Source organism: Crocodylus siamensis, chromosome 15 (assembly GCF_052110815.1).
Source record: "Crocodylus siamensis isolate JL-2025a chromosome 15, ASM5211081v1, whole genome shotgun sequence".
In the NCBI taxonomy this organism is placed as follows: Eukaryota; Metazoa; Chordata; order Crocodylia; family Crocodylidae; genus Crocodylus; species Crocodylus siamensis.
Genome location: NC_143409.1, coordinates 34,670,512 through 34,689,364, shown reverse-complemented (window position 1 = coordinate 34,689,364; position 18,853 = coordinate 34,670,512). Strand labels below are relative to the sequence as shown.

The 18,853-nt window shown below is 42.3% G+C and overlaps 1 protein-coding gene across 2 annotated transcripts in view; it reads right to left on the bottom strand.

Annotated features, from left to right (window-relative positions):
• OTUD7A (OTU deubiquitinase 7A) overlaps nt 1-18,853 on the bottom strand; it is a 305,631-nt gene that overhangs the window by 157,222 nt on the left and 129,556 nt on the right. Inside the window, exon 2 of one of the 2 annotated variants that reach the window (XM_090028797.1) lies at nt 18,626-18,762. The exons of the other annotated variant lie outside the window; for it this stretch is intronic. The gene's annotated coding sequence lies outside the window, so the exon portion shown is untranslated. The remainder of the gene's footprint in view (nt 1-18,625; nt 18,763-18,853) is intronic. 2 annotated transcript variants of the gene reach the window in all.

The following is an 18,853-nucleotide window of genomic DNA, read 5'->3' as shown; positions in this document are numbered from 1 at the left end:
GGAATAAGGTTTTGTCGATGAGGTTGATTCCTTTTAGCATGGAAAGCAGGACACACTTCTCCTTGTACTTATGACATCATAAATCACCTTAGTACCGCTGTCATGGTTACTTGATCATCAGAACACTAATCACAACAGTGGTCATGTAAACAGTCTTAGTAGTTCTTTTCCCAAAAGAGACATTTCTTTGTATCGGAGAAGTTCATCTTGAGAGAATTTTTCATAGGAAGAGGAAATATTTGGGCATTCCCTTAGATAATGCCTCTCATTAATGTAGGCAAAGAGCACAACATGTTGCCAAATGGACCAAAGGCTAACACTGCACATTTACTGAAAGACAACAGTCATTATCCAACTGCCCATTACTTCCTATACAATAAAAAGTCATTAAGAAGCCAGATAACACTAGCCTCCTGCCTAAAGAAATGCAAAATCGCCAACCCAAAATCCCAAAGCCCCAACTGTACAGTGGAGGGACAGCTGTTCTAGCAGGAAGCTCTCATTGGGTGGTTGTACACGTAATGATTGTCACCAAGTACGTGTGACAAAAATTTCCTTTGTGTGGCTTAATAGCATCACACATTACATGTGCACGAGGTTCAGGGTTTTCAAATGAATTTGCAACATTGCAAACTAAACTACAACCCCATGTAGGTTAGCTTGCAGTGCTGCTGCTTGTAACATTGCAGCCGTTAATCTAACAGCTCTCCCACCCCACTGCAGGAGAGGCGGGCATGGTCCACCAAAAAAAAAAAGGATCCGGCCCCTCACATCTTCTGCCTTCAGCAGGCATAAGTGGCAAGGAGCCCAATGCTTTTTTTTTTTTTTTTTTTCTCCTCCTTTCTCCTTCGTGGAGCTTGCCCACCTCTCCCATGGCTAAGGGGTGAGCTACCACTGGGCTGAGCAGCCCCTGAGCTGCATGGGACCCCAGTCCTTCCTCCACAGTGGGAGAAACTGGGGTAGCACCTGGCCTGCTAGCAGCCTGTCTGGGCAGCCCTAGGGGGTACTGCCACCACAGAAGGAAGAACTGGGGCCCCAACAGCTCAAGACTGCTCAGCCCTCTGGCAGCTCACCCCCCTGCCATGGGGAGGGCAGGCAGGTTCTGCCAGAAGCAGGATCAGGCCCCTTGCCGCTTGTGATTTTAGCAACTTGCTACAGCCAGCAGGATGCCTGGTGCTGTCTGGGAACTAGCTGGCTGGCACCAAGGGCACTATGGGGAGCTGGCAGCGCTGATGGCGGCAGAAGGTGGCAAGGGTAGCACATGAGGTGCTGGGAGTCTGGGTGGGCTAGTGGGGGAGTTGCATCATGCGACCTGGGATAGCCCCTGGCCCACTAGCAGCCTGCCTGGCTAGCCCCAGACAGCGCTGCTGTTGTAGAGGGAAGGACTAGGGCCCCCTGCAGTTCATGAGCTGCTCGGCCTGCTGGCGGCTTGCCCCCTGGCCATGGGAGAGGCGGGCAGTCTCTGCCAAAAAGTTTGGGCCCCTTGCCATAATGTGATAGAAAAATTGAAATGGTTTAGTCCTCAGGGTTTTATTCTATATCTGTTTCAATTTAGGGAGCATAGAATAAAACCTGGGGGATTAAGCCTGCATCATGTGTATAAGCACCCTTATGCTTATGTGCTACTCTATACCCTCCCTCTTCCCACTGACATTCTCCAGCTGTTCTTGCCAACCTGTATGAAAGTTACTGGCTATCAGGCCAGCGTACAACATTGTGATACTAATAAACGATGGGTACTTTACCTGCAGGCTTCTGAAATGCAAAACTCCAAATTTTAGGAGGGTAAATTGAGCAACCCCCTAAGCTCCATAAGAGGCAACTCCTCTGAGCCTCTGTCACCTATGCAGCTCAGGCAAGCCAGATTATTGATGGAAATTAGGTAACCAAGAGCTTCCAGAAGCATCTATATTAGAACAAATAGTATATGGAAAATATCAGGCCTTCTGCTACATGACATAGATATTACGAGCTGCCCCTTTTTTCAAGCGAATGGCCATCTGCCCGCCACAAAGCCTTCCCTATACAACCTCTGCTCCATGTGGAAGCTGAGAGAACCTTCTAACACAAGCAGGCAAACTCTGTTGTTTTCTGTTTGCTTCAATTTAGGCAAAAATCAGACTTTCCAAATAGTTCTTTTTTGCCAGAAAACCACTTTTTGCAGTAAAAAAACACACCCAGATGGGAGAGGAAAGAAAGACCGTTAGCAAGGAAAGAAAACAAACTACACGGAAAAAAAAGCAGTGACTCATTACAAATAAGAATCTCAGAACCCAGCTGGCTACCAGACTTTCTGTTCTAATCAAATGAACACAGGACCTCCTACACCAAACCTCCACTGCTTTTGCTCTCCAAACTTATTAACGCTGCCTCGCTCTCACTGTGTCTACTTGGAGTAGGTATCTTCCAAATGCTGATATTAGCACTCTCTCATCTAAAGGATGACCCTTCCACTCAGAATGGATGTGGCCACTCTAATATTGTAAAAGCCTTAGTCTGTCTGTCTGTAACGCTTTATTCGTACTCTGGCTGGTTGTCTGAAACAACCAGAGTCCCCCAACAGCGTTCTGGACAGGAGGCGGCAGTACGCCGTCATGACAGTGGGGATGGAGCAGCCAGAGCGGAGGGTTTTCCGAGAACAATTTCAAAGCTTCACTCTCAGAAATGGCACAACACAACACAAGTAGCTTAGCTATATGGAATGCATATGGAAAGTGGTCAAATTTAAAACAGAATTAGAGCCTTGGTATTCATCTGCAGGACAAATGATGTACTGTTAGGAAGCAGCCTCAAATCTCAATGCAAAAAATCAAAAGAAAAGAAAAAGAATTGTTTAAATGTAGTATAATTGGAAAATTACAGTAAAAGTGATTCTGCATAGAGACCATTTGATACATATCAGAGGAGAAAGCATTAGAAGATAGAGGATTTATATTTTATTTTACCTTAATTCTTTTTAGGGAAAATAAAGTTCTCTAAACATTAAAACGGATTAGGTTAACAGGATTTTAAAATGAATATTGCTATCAAGTAATAAAATACCTTGCCTTTCACTGTCTATCCATCTCTCTCATAATATTGAGCCATGCTTGTAATTAAGCAACTGCCATCTGATCAGAGACTGACATTTTTACAGTTGGGAGGTCCGGAGTCCAATTTAATAACAAAAATGGAAAATTATTTTGTCCCAAAACAGGTGTAACAGGCTATGTAATACCAACAAATGACACAAATACCAGCATAGCATGGCCCAGAGAAAGCCATTCCCTTCAGATTATGAAAGGCTGCTAAAACCTGGGGGTAAGGAACAAGGCAATTTCCAAATGGATAAAGAGAGTAATTCATAAGTCAAAACATGTTTTCATTTTAAGAGTTTTAGAAGACCAGAGAAACCTAGGATCTCTGAACAACAGGACAAGCGTGATCCAAAGCGTGGGGGGAAAGAAGAAAAAAAAACCAATCCGTGGAAAGACTCCCACTGACTATACTGGTATTCTTTTTATATTCATGTGGAAAGTCTGATGTCTGATTACCATCGCTGATGTTTCTCAACTCGTGAGGCAATGTTCAAGTCAAGTTCTGTCTCCCACAGTGGCATCCTCCCCTTTTTCACTGCACTGATGCACTGCTCTGAGTTGTGGCTGAATATGGTAGAACATGGTTGGCCAGCCTGTAGCGCACATGCCACAAATGCCATGGACAGTCTCTGTATGCGGCATGCAGCGGATCAGGGAGAAGGCAAACAGCACAGTGGCAGACATGGCAAAGAAGCAGAAACAAAGCAAAGCAGCAGTTGGGGGAGGGAATGCAGGGAAGGAAGCAGAAAGCAGAGCAGCAGATCGGGCAGGGGTAGCTTACTTAGAGGTAAAAGAGGTTACTTAGCTTGCCTTTAACAATAAAGTTAACTTAAAGAAAATACTAAATAAAACTGTATCTGATAGTAAAACTATATCAGATTTTTTGAACTTTGGTGCATGAAACTTCTCTCTCTTTTTTCCCCCCCAAGAGAAACGCACCTTACAGTCTACAGAGGTTTACAACAGACTTTAAAATAAGTATTTTAAGTCAGTTATTATATTACCTCTAAAGCCAAAGCACTCCGAGTTAGACAACATGCTTCTGCACACGTCTGCAAAATAAGTGAAGTTATTAAATCACAATTAAGCAGTCAGATTCGTGATGTTAGTTCTGCTTCAGATATGAGCTGAAAACCATCAGCAGTAATGGAAGTAGGAGTTAATATATTACTTAGCTTTTAATTCACTTGGTTATAATGATATGTATCTCTGAAGGTCACTAATTGCTCAAAACATCTGTATGCCCAGGTACAAGATGATGAATTATTAAGGATGTAGCAGCTGCCTGAGTACCAGAAAATGTTGCATCAACAATAATTGAAAGGAATGAGCAAATCTCTAATGCATTTACAGAAATTAAGAACACATTCTTATAATCAATAAATATAGTAATTTACTTAAGGGAAAACTGGTTACTTCCTAACATGGAGCACCTGCTCCTGACCCTTCACTTACTTGAATTAACTTCCATTTTATTTTGCCCATTACGGGCACATCCAGACAGGCGCAGTTGTGCAGTATGTAGCTTTGCAAACACGTCTGCCATGCTACATACTGCAAGATCTAGTGTTCTCCGCACTGCAAGGGCACACTGTCCAAGCATGTGCTGCATCACATTTTTTCCATGGGTTTTTTTCACCCCTGGATATCCAGGGGTCAACCCCCCCCCACACACACACACACACACAAAAACCCTACAGAAAACACATGCTCGGCATGTATTAAAGTTAAATGCATATTTCAGTGCTGTCATGGATGGGATGAGTTATGGACCTATCTTCCTATCAACCATATCAAACAAATTCAGTAGTTAAACATAAGAACAAATTTCACGACCCCCTCCCCACTAAAATTTCGAACTGGTTTCTGCTTTGCAGGGTTAAAATTGGAATAAGTAGACCTTTAGAAGTAGAAAGCCTTTATAGACATATAGATGTAATTGCTTCAAACATTGGTAAAATCTCATCAGGAATAATATACACTATTTTGGTCACTCATATTTGAGAAAGAGGATTTCAAATTTAAATATTTTCAGAGAAAGTTTACTCTAATGATCAGAAAATGCAAAGCCTGCCTCAAGACTGAGGGATCTTGACTAGTTGAGCCTAGCAAAATAAAGACCGAACAGGAAACAATTAAACAAACATGGGCTGGAAATTAAAAAGAAAAGAAAAAAAGATGGATCTTACTAAGTGAAGCCTCAAAGGTCTCATATGATGTCTCAGCATAGGAACAAAAAAATCATGCAAGAGAGGAGACTGGAGTAAGCCAGCGGTCTCATCCAGTGCTATGGTCAATGCGCTATGTTCTAATACTAACAAATATGAAATGTAAGTTATAGGGGGCACTTTTCAGTGGTTACTCTTATTTGGCAATAGAATAGTACAGCACTGCTGGAAGCCTTATGGGGGCCTCTTGGGGCTACAGTCGTGATGATCCTGGAGCAGGGAGCCTGGCTGGCAGGTAGAGTGTGGCTCCGGCCAGCCAGGCTCCAGTTTTGGGCAGTGCATGCTGCTACCATGTCTGCCACCCTGCTTTCCCGCCCCCCCCCCCCCCAGGTGCGGGGGGAAGGGGTTTGACACCAGGATCTCCCAGTGTCAATCCCCTCCCCACTGCCCCACACACATGCATGCTGGTCTGGACACTGAAAAGCACCAGAGGTTTAGGCCTGTAGGCAATTTACAGGATACCCTCACCATTCACAGGGTATACAAGAACGTAATCCCCGCAAATGGCACAATCTGCAAATAAGGCACTGCGTTCATGAGCGCGGTGCCTCTGGCTCTTGGGGTGGGGGCACAGCTGCCCTGGCAATGGCGGGAGCATGGCAGGAGGAGCACAGTGGCAGCGGCAAGCACAGAGCTCCTGAGGTGCTCCTTTAAGTGCATTTAAGATGCAGGTTTGGCACTTGTGAATATTTGAAACCGCGCCGAACCTGCAAATAGCGAGGGTTTCCTGTACAGTTATTTACATTTGTGTAAAGTGAGTATGAAATGCTGCAAAGCTTCAGTACCATTTTGCAGGCATATAAATGACTACAAGAGGAAAACACTGGAGAAGCTACTCAAACACCGTCTTTTGGCGGGGGGGGAGGGGGGAAGAAACTCTTTTGTCCTTTAGGTGCTGGCATTGCTATACTTAAAAAGACTGTCAAGTGCTTTCAAACATTTATCTTCATGACCAGCTACAGAGGACCAATAATGCAATGTTTCAATAAATATGTATACAAAAGTGCCTAAAAGCTACATTATACGTGGCCAACAGATTTTTCATAAAAGTCATCTGAAAATTCCCCGTACAACAATTTAAGTTAATAATGTTATTATTAGGCCTCTGCTGCAGCACTAATGAACATTTGCTGTAAAAATTCATTAACTAAGATTTTGGATGGATTAGATGTCTGATAAAACACATGAAACTACCAGTACATCAAGACACTGCAAAGATGCCATCGCTTTCAATTAACTGGAATACGGCCAGAGTGGTAATGTATACAAGTAAAAACGTCGACAGCTGTCATAATGGTAATGGTATTTTCTTCATACGGTTACCTATCATTCGAAGGGAACATGTGAAACTAAAGTCAACACTATTTGCTGGAGTAGCTATCTTGTTATATCCCTTGTTAGCTCGATTGCTACTTTTTTGAGGTAGTGGAAGGAAAAATGTACACCTTCTAAAGAGAAGTGAAAAGAGGCAAGCTGACTGAGCTGGCTTCCCAGCTACTCAGCTCTGCTCTGTGGTGGGCTGGCATAAAGTTTATCACCATATATTTTAAAATCAAGTAGCAACACTGGGTTAATACAATGATCATTGTACTGTAGAACAAATGCAGAATTCTAGAAACAGGATGCATGGGAAACATGATGGAATCAATTCTTTAACTTACAGGATGATATACTTTACAAACTATAATAGTTTCATGTACAGCTATTCATACTGCAGCCAAAAAGGATGGAGAATCCATACTGACAAACACTTATACTTGTTTAATTGTAAGCGCACTGTGAAATCCTGCTGAAATCAAAGTTAAGTGCATGTTTAATTGATGAATCGGGGTCTTAGACAGTAGAGTAAAGAAGTAGCTCTTGTTATTACTAAAAAGGATCAACTACTTCAACCCTTTATGCAAAGCGGTCCAGAATTTTTAAATAATTTTGGATCCCTGACTGTTTCTAGATTTTTACTGGAGTTTTTTCATTTTCATCTGGTAAAGTGATTGTATCCATCTCCGTTATAGAATTTGTGACTTATCTACATCTTTGTAACTGTGTTATCACAGTTCAATCTAAAGGTTCTTTACCCAAAATCTAGCAAGTGCTTAACTAAGCTTCCTAACAGTTTTGCAGCAATGGCCAGAGCAGACTGTAAAACGCTTTCTTCAGACTACAATGCCATATTCTATTTGCTTCCAGGTGCGATTCAAGCTACGGCATTATACAAGGGGTTGGTAACATATGGTCCATGAGGCAGATCTAGCCTGGGAACCACTGGATTTTCAGCTCACAGTGCCAGAGGGTTTTGTCTGTGTCCACATCCATGCCCATGCTGGGGCTGGGCAATTTCCAGATATAGCCTTGCTGCCAATATTTCTTCCTCCCTCCCCCCCACCCCCCCCCCCCCGCCCCACACTTCCTAGCCTCCCCCACCTTCTGCCTCCTCAGCCATGGCAAGGGCACAGATTCTGGCCACTGGGGACCTGTACCAGGACCAGAAAGCTGGAAGCTGCATCCTAACTGCTGCCATTTCCATGTACTTCTCCCCACTAGCTAGAAGCTGTACTCACACCCCAGCTGAGAAGTTGTGGGGCTGGGAGAAGTGACAGTGGCACAGGTACAGCTCCCACCTCCCTGGCCTCAGCACGGACATAAGGAAAGCCCCCTGCACTGATGCACCACGACAGCCATCCAGCCCGCACTGGACCCAAACTGGACTGTTCCAACCTGTGGCTTGAAAAGGTTGCTGACCACTGATCTATACTATGTCTTCTTTGGTTCACCTGTACCAGCCAGACTTGAGTGTTCAGAGGTTTTTCCATGTTCCTGGTTACCTGAGAGAGCATCATTTCTTAAATGCTATGGTTGTAGTTGAAGCAAGAATAGGCATTCTGCTGACCCCTAAGATAGTGGGGTTCAACTTTTTTGGCAAATGTGCAATAAATTAAACTCCATGCCCCCCCATCCCCCCGAGTGCCACTCTAACCTCTTTCTTTGCCCAATATGCTCTCTTCCCTACCAACAGCTGTGCTCCCTGATCCCTATACCACACACACAAGCTGCCGGTCTCACTTGTGGCATTGGTACTGCAGGCTGGCCATCCTTGGACACGATCCTTTTTGAAGCTGGAGATGGGGCATGCTCTGCTACCTGTAGAAGCTGTTTCTCTCAATAGTCTGAGAAAGTTCAAGTCTCTCACTTGTCAAGGAGCAGGCAAAGCAAAGTCTTTTTCTCGGGTACAGACATACAAAAAGCCCAAGGCAGAACTGATCTAAGTTGCATGATTTTCTCTAAGTGGTGTAGTTAAATTGGTAATGAACAGAACACACATTTCCATTTGGTTGAAGGGAGGAAGGGGAGAAAAATTAGACCGGGTTCCACCATTTTTAACCTAGTCTAGGTGTGCTGAACTTCTGTTCTGTTACAGATATTTACTGGTATAACTGATCAGAAACCAGTCTAAGTATAATGTTTGTTCCTGGCCTTAGAATATGGTAAAGCAGAAGGGCACAGAAGGTTTGATATTTTGTTTAGGCTGGCTGTGAAGCAGGCAGCCTGCTTGTGCCATTAAGTCAAGTATTCAATTTTGGTTTTCCCAAAACCAAACTGAGCAAATCAGCACCACATGAAAACTAGGAAAAAATATATGCAACTAACTGATGAAACTCAAAAATTGTTATAAAGAAATACTCCCAGATACTTAGCCTTCCAATACAGTGCTGCCTGGCTTACCACCTTTCATTCTAAGCACTGGGATCACATAAACATGTACCGACTTCAGCAAATGAGAAATTTTTATTCTTGTTGGACTTGTGGATAGAACTGAATGCTAAAGACAAGTGGTCTTGTTACATCATCTCATCTCTCTTGCAAGGTGATAACATGTCAAATCACTACAAAGTTTTACTATGGCAGAAAAGCTTCCAGTCTTCCATGTTTTGCTTGCATTAATGGTTCGCATCGAGCAGAAAATATTAGATGGAATCATACATTAGCCAATGCAGATCGACAGATGAAAACAGCTATTTTAAACTTTGGAACCACCAGTTTTAGACGGATGCTTTCCAACTCCCTGAAACTCAAAACTGGCATATTTTAATTAACATATATTGTTTTCCCCATTGCAAAAATAGTACTTTTAATCTCTGACAGTTTCTTGGGAATCTGACCTTTCTGGCCCTAACTGCCTCTGACCTGTCCTTCCCCATAGCCAGTCCATGCTGACCACCCTTCCAGGCCTCTCCTCTCCACTGGCAGCTGGGAGCCTGCTTTTATGTCCTTTGGCCCTTCCCCTTTTCTGATCACTTGATCCTGCCCACTCAGGAGGTCCCCATTAGCAGGATGCGGTCTTCAGGAGTGGGTCTGCAGCTGGCCCCCAGCTGAGTCTCTTCACCCCTTATAGTCCTAAAAAGTACTCACCTTAAAAGGTACCTAGTCCCACAGTCTTTTCACATGGCCTCTCCCCAGTAACAGAAGGGAAAAACCCAGCTACACAGATTTAGCCAATTAATCAGTTACAAAAGCAAATACACACAAAGAACAAAGAATCCTTCATTACTATTTTGACTTCACAAAACATCCCTTCCTAACCCTGATTTCATTTATGCTTATGTAAAGGAAACGCACAAAAATGCTATAGCTGGATTCTTGTTTTGTAGGAATGAAAAAATCTAAAACTGAATAAAACAGATTGTCATAAACCCATCAGTGGGGTGCCCCCCGAGTGTCTCCCAGCTGACACACTGCTTCTCCCAAGGAAACAACCAAGGTTTGTCCTGAGAACGTCTTATCCCCACAAACTCCAGCTCCACTGCCCTTATTCTGCAAGGCACAGGCAGCAAAGGAATCTGCTCCCTTAGGACAGTAGAAGAAATTTGAAGTCCCCATTTCTATAGAATGACTAGTCTGGAACATCACTTGTCCAGGGATTACTCTTTCCACAGAGAATCAATAAGAAGATAAAACAAACAGATTTATTATGCAAGAAAAAAGAATTATACAAGCAAAAGTGACCATAAGTTTGAAGAGAGAACACAAAGCTAAACAAAGTTTCTTACCCTCTCACCCAGCTACATCCTAGCCCTCCTGAAAGTCCTGTCAATCAGCCTTCCTGTTGATTCTACCACCCGTGACTGCTGGGGACGTGGACCCCTCCAAAGCCTGAGAAAATCCAAAACACCGGATTCTAAAATACTTCCCAGGCAGCCTTCCCTCTCATCTGCACTATTCTAATTACTGTCGAGTCACAAGAACCTCCCAGAAATCTCTCACCCCAAGACGCCGGGCATTCCTATGGCTGAAGTGCCATTTCTCTCAGATGCCTTAGCTGCAGTTGACTTTCCCCATTACAAGCAGACTATAACTTGGGTGCCCATCCCACCAGTGGCCCCTTCTGTCTGCAATTGGAAGTGGTAGTTGTCCTTACCTTAGTACCACAACAACAAGACAGATTTAACAGTTCCACCTAGTCCCTTTCCTTGACCAAACCATATCCAAAAATCATAGATATACAAGGACAGCATAACATAATCTATACAGTGAGAAAAGGAACATAAATGGATACAGCAAAACACTGGGCTTTACCACACAACTACAGATGCCATATCAGTAAAATAAAAAGAAAAACCATATGACACCCCACAAACTCCCAGGCTCATGGTGGGGGCCATGACAAAGATGAAGGCTGGTGCAATTACGAAAGCTATTCTCAGGTCTTTATTGTCATAAATAAATCTTTGGTAACAGAAACTATGTAAGACACCTAAGGAAAACCAGCGTTGCAGTAATCAGCACCAGGAAAGACTGCAGAGAGCTCAGTTGCTGCTTAACTGCAATAAAGTTTGATGATTTCCATTTAAACACAAGCACCACAGTAGATCCCTTTCATTTCTGTCTGTAAATTAAGAAAACTAGTTACCAAGTCCTTTTGCCAGACAGCCTTCAACTGCTCCGGGGCACAGAGCACTAGCCTGGGATTTAAGCAGTCTGGGTTCAAATCCTTGCTCTGAGCTGAGGTTCTGCTTCCTTCCGTGGGATCCATAGTGCAGAACACACTCTGCTGAACTTCAGATCTGAGTTAACACACAATCCCCCAGAATCCCATGACAGTTTGCACTTCCCCCACAAACCTCCCTTTGCAGGGTGGGGTGGCCTAGCCTTGGCCCAAGCTGTCTGGTCCAGCCAAGCAGGGAGGCATGCTCTAGTGCACCCCTGGCTTCTGGCCTGGACCACTGCAGGCATGTGGCTTCATTTCTGCAATCAAAACTGAACGTCTATTCACTTGCTTATCTGTTCGATACAGCCTCGGGCTTTTTGACTGTAGCCTGTAAGTGGAATAGGTGCCAGGGCTAGTATGCTGGAAAAAACAGTATTAGAGAATAAGGACCACTCTGACATGATACACCAGAGACCATTTCAGCACCAGCAAAAGGGATTTAGGGGTCAGATTGGAACCAAGTCCTTCAGTGCCAAAGTAACGGTTTTCCTTAGATCAGCGTTCTAAGACTGATGCTTTTTATCTTTAGGATTGTTTCCAAGGTGTCAAAGCTGAAGAGAAACCATTTATGGTATGTCCTTGTTGCAAAAGAAAAGCCAACAATGTTCTGGGTCATATTGCTAGGGGTCTCTCTTGCAAATCAAGGAAAGTAAATTCTGCTACTTCGTTCAGCACTGATGAGGCCTCACTTGGATTACTATGTCTGGTTTGAGGCTCCATATTTCAAGAACAATATGGTCGGACTAAAAAGAGTCCAGCTGAGAGTGACAAAATTATTAGTGGACTGGGAAGACTGAGGAGTGATTTTATTACAGTCTTCAAATACAAGAAGAGAGATTATAAAGAGGATAGAGATAGCCTTTTCTCTGTGGCTGTAAGGGAAAGGACTAGAAGCAATGGCCTTAAACTGCAGCAGAAGAATTTTAGGGTGGCAATAAGAACTTTCTGACTATGAGGGCGGCCAAATATTGGAACAGGCTACTTGGAGATACTGTGGTATCTCCATTTCTGGAAATTTTCATGCCAAATTTAGACAGACATTGAGTGGGATGATTTAGTTAGGGCTGTTCCTGGCTTGAGCAGGAAACCAAACTAGATGACTTCCTGAGGTCCCTTCCAGCCCTATTTTCATATGATCCCATATTCCCATTTTTTTGGGTGCTTCACAGCAGAAGACAAGATCAGTGGCACCTACAATGGTAAAGGAAATCTTGCAGATTTTAAGAAAAGAGTAAAACTCTTTTCCCCTTGTAAGTGAGGAATCAGCACTGGTGCCTAAAGGTGTAATTGGCTTGAGAAGTGAAAATATTTTGGTATCAGCTGGCACGCATTTGAGACCATATATGCCTCATGGGCTGTGGCAATAGCATTTAAAGTCTAAGGATGGAAATCTAGGGGAGGACCTGTAGAAGACTAAAATCCTGCAATTCACTATAGTGCCTTTTCAAACCTAAACATCTGAGCTGACAGTGAAAACTGGTTTACCCAACTCGGAGGCAAGGCATCCAGAGCCGTGGAACCTTGCCTAAAACTTTGGGTAGTTTTGGGTTTGAGTTTGCTCAGAAAAATTTCCACAACAGGATGTTGAACTACAGTCCTCCTGGGCTCTAGTTATGAATAGAGTTAATGGGAAAACAGAAGTTTCATCCCACAAAAAGTTCTGATATTTTGACTTTTTTTTGTGATTTCAGAAGGAACAATAAACCAATATAGTTAAACTGTCTGCAGAATGAAGAGTTCAAAAAAAGTTTGATTAAAAACACCCAAATATTTAACTTCACTTTGTCATTCATTTGGGGAATTACCTGGATGCATCAGCCGAGTCAAAGAAACTCCATGTGTTACGGGAGTTTTAATCCCGTGGGCAACTAGGGCTCATGAGGGGACAAATAGAGCTTACCGAGCCCAGGATGACAAGTTCCATGACTGCACCCTCATGTCTCAGAGAGAGAAAGATTAATGTCAACTCAAAACGTACATCTGCATTATGATTTTTCCAAAAGAAAAAAGTTCCATAGAAAGTTTAGATTTTGACAAAATACCAGTTTTTGTCAGAAAAATGGTACCACAAAAAAATTGAACTGGAAGGGACATACAAGGCATATGTTTATCTAACCTGCACTGGAAATCCTAACCTCCCTCAACACTCTGTTCCAGTACTTAGTTTGAAACCTCGTTCTTGTATCTAACCTAAATCTCTCCTGTTGCCAGGTAAGGTCTTTACTTCTCATCTGTCCCCTGCGGATATAGGGAAAAATTGATCACTATCCTCTTTAAATCAACCCTATTTTATTTAAAGACTAATCACTCTCCCTCCCCAATCTTTTCTTCTTCAGACTAAATAATCCCAGTTCTACTCAATCCTAATAATTGTTGTTGCTCTCCTCTGAACTCTTTCCAATTTGTCCACATCTTTCTTAAGTGTACCGTATCTAAAACTGGACACAGAGCTCCAAGCTAGGCTTCACTAGTGCTACAGAGTGCTATAATCACTTCCTGTGACTTGCATGTGACCCTCCTGTTAGTACATCCCAGTGTGCTTTTTGTGAAACAATATTACACTATTGACTCATATTCAAGTTGTGAGCCCCTGCCTAGCCAGTTTGCATTTCTGTATTTGACTGTTTCATTCCAAGCGCTGTACTTTGCGCTGACCTTTGCAGAATTTCATCTAATTTAATTGTACACCGTTTCTCCAATTTATCAGTCATTTTGAATCTTAACTCTATCCTCCAAGCTGTCTGATACCCCACCATCTTGATGACACTTGCACTCAATTCCATTCTTCAAGTCATTAATACAGATATTGGACAACACTAGACACAGGACAGACCACCTGGGAACCTCACTTGATACCTCCTTCCACTTAAATGTCAACACACTGGTGGTGACTACCTTTTGAGCAAAATTATCCAAAGACTGTGAGCTTTCAGCTTACAATAGTTTCATCTACACCTTATTTCTTTAGCTTACTTATGAGGAAATGTTTTGCTTAAAAAGTTTTTAACCATCCCTTCTGTGAAAGCCTAGGAGGTGTGGTATCTCTCTCATAAATGTGATTTTTTATGAATAAAAAAGTAGCAATGAAAGGAATCTAAATAAAAAAAAACAAAATCAGGAAGCCAGCAGTTTAGGGACATGGCCAGAGACCAGGAGCCAAGCAGAAGTAGCAAAATACCACAGCTGGAGTATTGCTTCCAGTTCTGGGCACCACACTTGAACAAGGACATGGACAAGCTTGACAGAATCCAAAGAAGAGCCACCCCTATGATCAGAGTCTTACACGGCAAGCCGTACGAGGATGGGCTGAGGGATCTGGGACTCTTCAGTCTGAAGAAAAGAAGGCTGAGAGGGGACCTGGTAGCAGCTTATCACTACACGAGGGGAGCACATCAAGGGCTTGGTGAGCAACTGTTCACCAGGTAACTCAAGGGGAAAACTAGGAGCAATGGCCACAATACTCCAGGAAGACCAATTCAGGATCAACATTAGGAAAAACTTCAGTCAGGATGCCCAGACTGTTTAATAAGCTCCCTCCAGAGGTGGTACAATCACTTACCCTGGAAATCTTCAAGAGTAGACTAGACAGTCACCTTGCTGGGGTCACCTGACCCCAGTTGTCTTTCCTGCTTGGTGCAGGGGACTGGACCCAATGATCTTCCAAGGTCCCTTCTGGCCTTACAATCTATGAATGTGAATGTGCAGCTCCCAACAGCAGCTGCTTTGGTGCCCCCTGCCCCCACCCCTATCTCCTCTGCCTCCAAGTAGGAGCCCAGAGCAGTTGCCCCTATCACACCCACTGTCCCCTACCCCCCGTCCCCCACTCTCCCACCCACCCAAATTATGACACTAGGAAGTGCATGACTGGAAGTCTTCTCAGTTTCTAGCATGAGAGAAGCCAACTGTAGAAGAAGATGCAGTTCAACTTTCCAATGTAAAAATGCAGCAAAAGTAATGGAAAGACTATTCTACAAGTATCTTTGGTCCAAAATCTCTACATATACATAGGAACATGCAGAGAAGTATAGAAAGGAGGGGGTTGAGCATTACGGATAAGTACAGATAGTCAAAAAGCCTGAGGCTGAATCAATTCAATCTTTGCAGGTTAGTCTGAGCTGCGCAGACTGAACAAGTAAGCAAGTGAACAGACATTCACTTCTGATTCCAGAAATAAGGCCACATGCCTGCAGTGGCCCAGGCAAGAAGTTGGGGAGGATGGGGGGGAAGGGAGCACTGGACCTGCCCTCCCTGCTCAGCTGGAACAGACAGCTTGGGCCAAGGCAGCCTTATGAGGGTGAGTCTGAAAGGGAGGTGCAAAGCATCCTGGGATGCTGCGGGACTGAGTTAACTTGCATCTGGAACAAAAGTTCAATAAACCAATTTAACCTAAATCAGTGAAGTCTGAAACTGCATCCATCCAGGTTTATCTTAAATCAGTTTTGGCCATTTTGAAAGCAATTTATGTGAATTGAATTTCTGTTGTTACAGATTTGAACTGGTTTCCAATCACTTATACCAGTTTGTGTGTAATTTCTGTCCCTAACCTATATCAAAAACTAAGAGAACCAAAATGGATCAATGGTGTTGGTATTTGTAAATCATAGGATTTCTGTAAATTCATATTGCTGTCCTTATTTCTGAACAACTGTAAAAACAAATTACCCCAAATTTTGTGGCTAGGTTTTTCAGCAGGCCATCTAAAAATTGCACAAGCAAATAATTAGCATAGAAATTTCACATGGACATATACAAAATCTTATTTGTTTGCATGTCAATGTTGGCTCATATCAAGATGGGTAGTAGCTTAGTAGCTCAGTATAGCTACTAAAGTTTTACTCTTATATGGAGTCTATTTTGCTCCAGACAAACAAGCATAACTTATAAGTGAATTAAAATTCTCAAGTGATCTAAACTAAACTCAGTTTCACTTCAGTTCTGAATAAGAATAGGATTTAATGAGAAGGAACCTCACCGTAATTTGATCTGGATTAATGTTTCTAAGCATGATAAGAAGTCCTAAATGGTTAGAAACCCTTTCAATTAGAACAGGATGTGATATCCTGAACCAAAGAAGGGAAAGAGAGACAGGTTGAAGAAACCTCAGACAACATACAAGGCATCTGAGAACTATAAACTGTCCAAAACAGCATTATTACCTAGGGAAAGAGAAAAGACGAGCACAAAAATTCAGCCCAATTATTTTCATCTAAGAAAGAGTTATCTATTTTAAGAGAGCAATTTGGGAGCATTTATTAAAATAAGACTGCTCTTTGGCTTTTTGAACCACTGTTCATTCTTAATCACCTGTTATTTTCTAACGTGCTTGAGCTCTTTGATAAAACTAGTAAGAGAGATAAAAAGACTGCTGAATTTTTGGGGGGCAGGAAACTTGTCTGAAAAAAGGCACATTAGAGTCACTTAATGACTAAGGTACAAAACTGTGGAGTAGTAGGGGGATTTAAGAGATGAAGTGGTGTTAAGGAGCTAGAGAATGAAGGATGTAAACTCACCTAAACTTTTCACTTGCTGCTGAAAAAACATTTTCAGAAATCTTTTGAGGAGTTGAATACCCTGACAAACAGGCAAAACCTGAATTCTCGCAAGGTGTTGCTAAAATACTTGCAAGCACCAAATCAACCACCAGGCTAACAGATAGGATATTATTCATACTACAGTTATACATAATCAAACCTTTGCATGAAACTCTGCAATTCTCACATGAATAGGAGCTCAAGGAAAAAAATGAAGATAGAAGACAAATGGAAATAGGTAGAGAAAAAAAGAGGGTCAAAAGATTAATAAAGAGAAGGAAGAGGCTTTGCAAGCTGAGCATTTAGATGATTTTCTGCCAACATTTTTAGATCTGACCTGGAATACCCTGCTCTGTGCGAAAGCAAGAGGTACAAGTTGGGGCCTTATCCAAAGCTAAATGAAAAGCAATTGGAATTTTCCAAAGGATTGTATTAGACTTTAATTGAGGTGAATGTCATTAAAGAACCTGCAGCCAGACCTGGTAGACAGGAGAAGCAGAAGAGATCATATCAATTTACTGTAAGACACTGCATGGAGAACCCCTGAAACAGAGTAGATACGTGAAACTAAAGTTTGGCAGGAGCTCAGTCTGTATGCTAACAGTCAGAAAGGTAGAGGGGGGCCATTAGTTTCTGGAGGTGTAGGAACAGTAGGACAGTGCAACTCATTGACTAGGGAAGTTGTGGAATCTCACTGGAGGTTTTCAAAAGAGGCCAGATGGGCATGTGTTTGGGATAGCTTTTGTGCACCCTGAGGCTTTATTCCAATATTGTGATTTCACAAGTGCGCAGCACTGCATTGTGCTACAAGTAGAATACTTTGAATTCCAAATCTTAACTCAAGGCAACACATCTGTCCTTGCTATTGAACTGTTCAAGTAACATATTAAATAAATCGGAAGTTGCAATTCATGTTAGAAGGGATTTTTGGTGGAACAAATTATAAGCACAATGTTCATAACGTACCTTTTCCCTTCATTTTCCCAAACCCGTGTGATTTAGAAGCTTTCCTGGGTACTACAGGAAACAAATTGCTTCAGAATATTAAAATGTATTATTCCAATCATTATCCTCTCCTGTCCAGATGAGGACATGATTCTGATCACAACAATGACCTTAGCGATCCCTAATGCTTTCTTTCTTTCATTGTGCATGTTACAGGATTCTCAAAACACACGTGCATTTCACTTCTGAACTCTGCACTTGGTAGGAAGAAGCTTCTAGATATAGGTATGCATCATCATTGAATTGTTAAAGTGCTACTGCATTTTTAAAAATGTAACTTGAAGAGATGCATACTTAGATTTAGCCTTACATCACAAGAAACTGAAGGCTGTTTCAGCTATCAAAACGAAAAGCAGAGAAAGTCATTCAACCCACAATACTGGAAACAACAAATGGTATTATGATCCCTGCTTCTACATTGTCAATTCTAACATTAATTGTCATAGCAACCGAAATTTAAAGCTTCATTTACAATGCAGATAATCTTTTAGTTCATGTTGCTCGCTCACAACAACTGATTTGCTGATTTACAGTCTATTGCAGTGAACTTCTAATGAGATAAATAAGGCACAAAAAAAACCCAGCGTGTGACATGCATTGGCACCAGTTAGCCAGTGAGCAACTTAACTTCAATCTTTCCTTTACAGCTAGTTATTTCTTCCAATACTTTTAAGAACAAACAGCAGCTGCTAAAGCCAGACAGCTAAAATTAGTTCTCTTGTTAAGGCTGCTTACTCTTCAGCCATAAATAGCTATACAGTGATTAAAACGGTCTTTAAACAAGTTGTTCATCTGACTTACTTTCAACAGACTTTAAATAAGATTTGTTTGAGGCATGTATCAGATGGGCATTATGTTGCTGGTTTTCGGTGAGGAAAATAGTCCATTTTTGCCACAGTAGGAGGTGAGAATAAGTGAAATGGTGTCCCCTGAGAAATCTGAAAAAGAAGAGAGAATAGGAATCATCATACTGTTTATGCATTACATGATGATAATTAACAATGCATTTAATATCAGCCTTACCCTCTA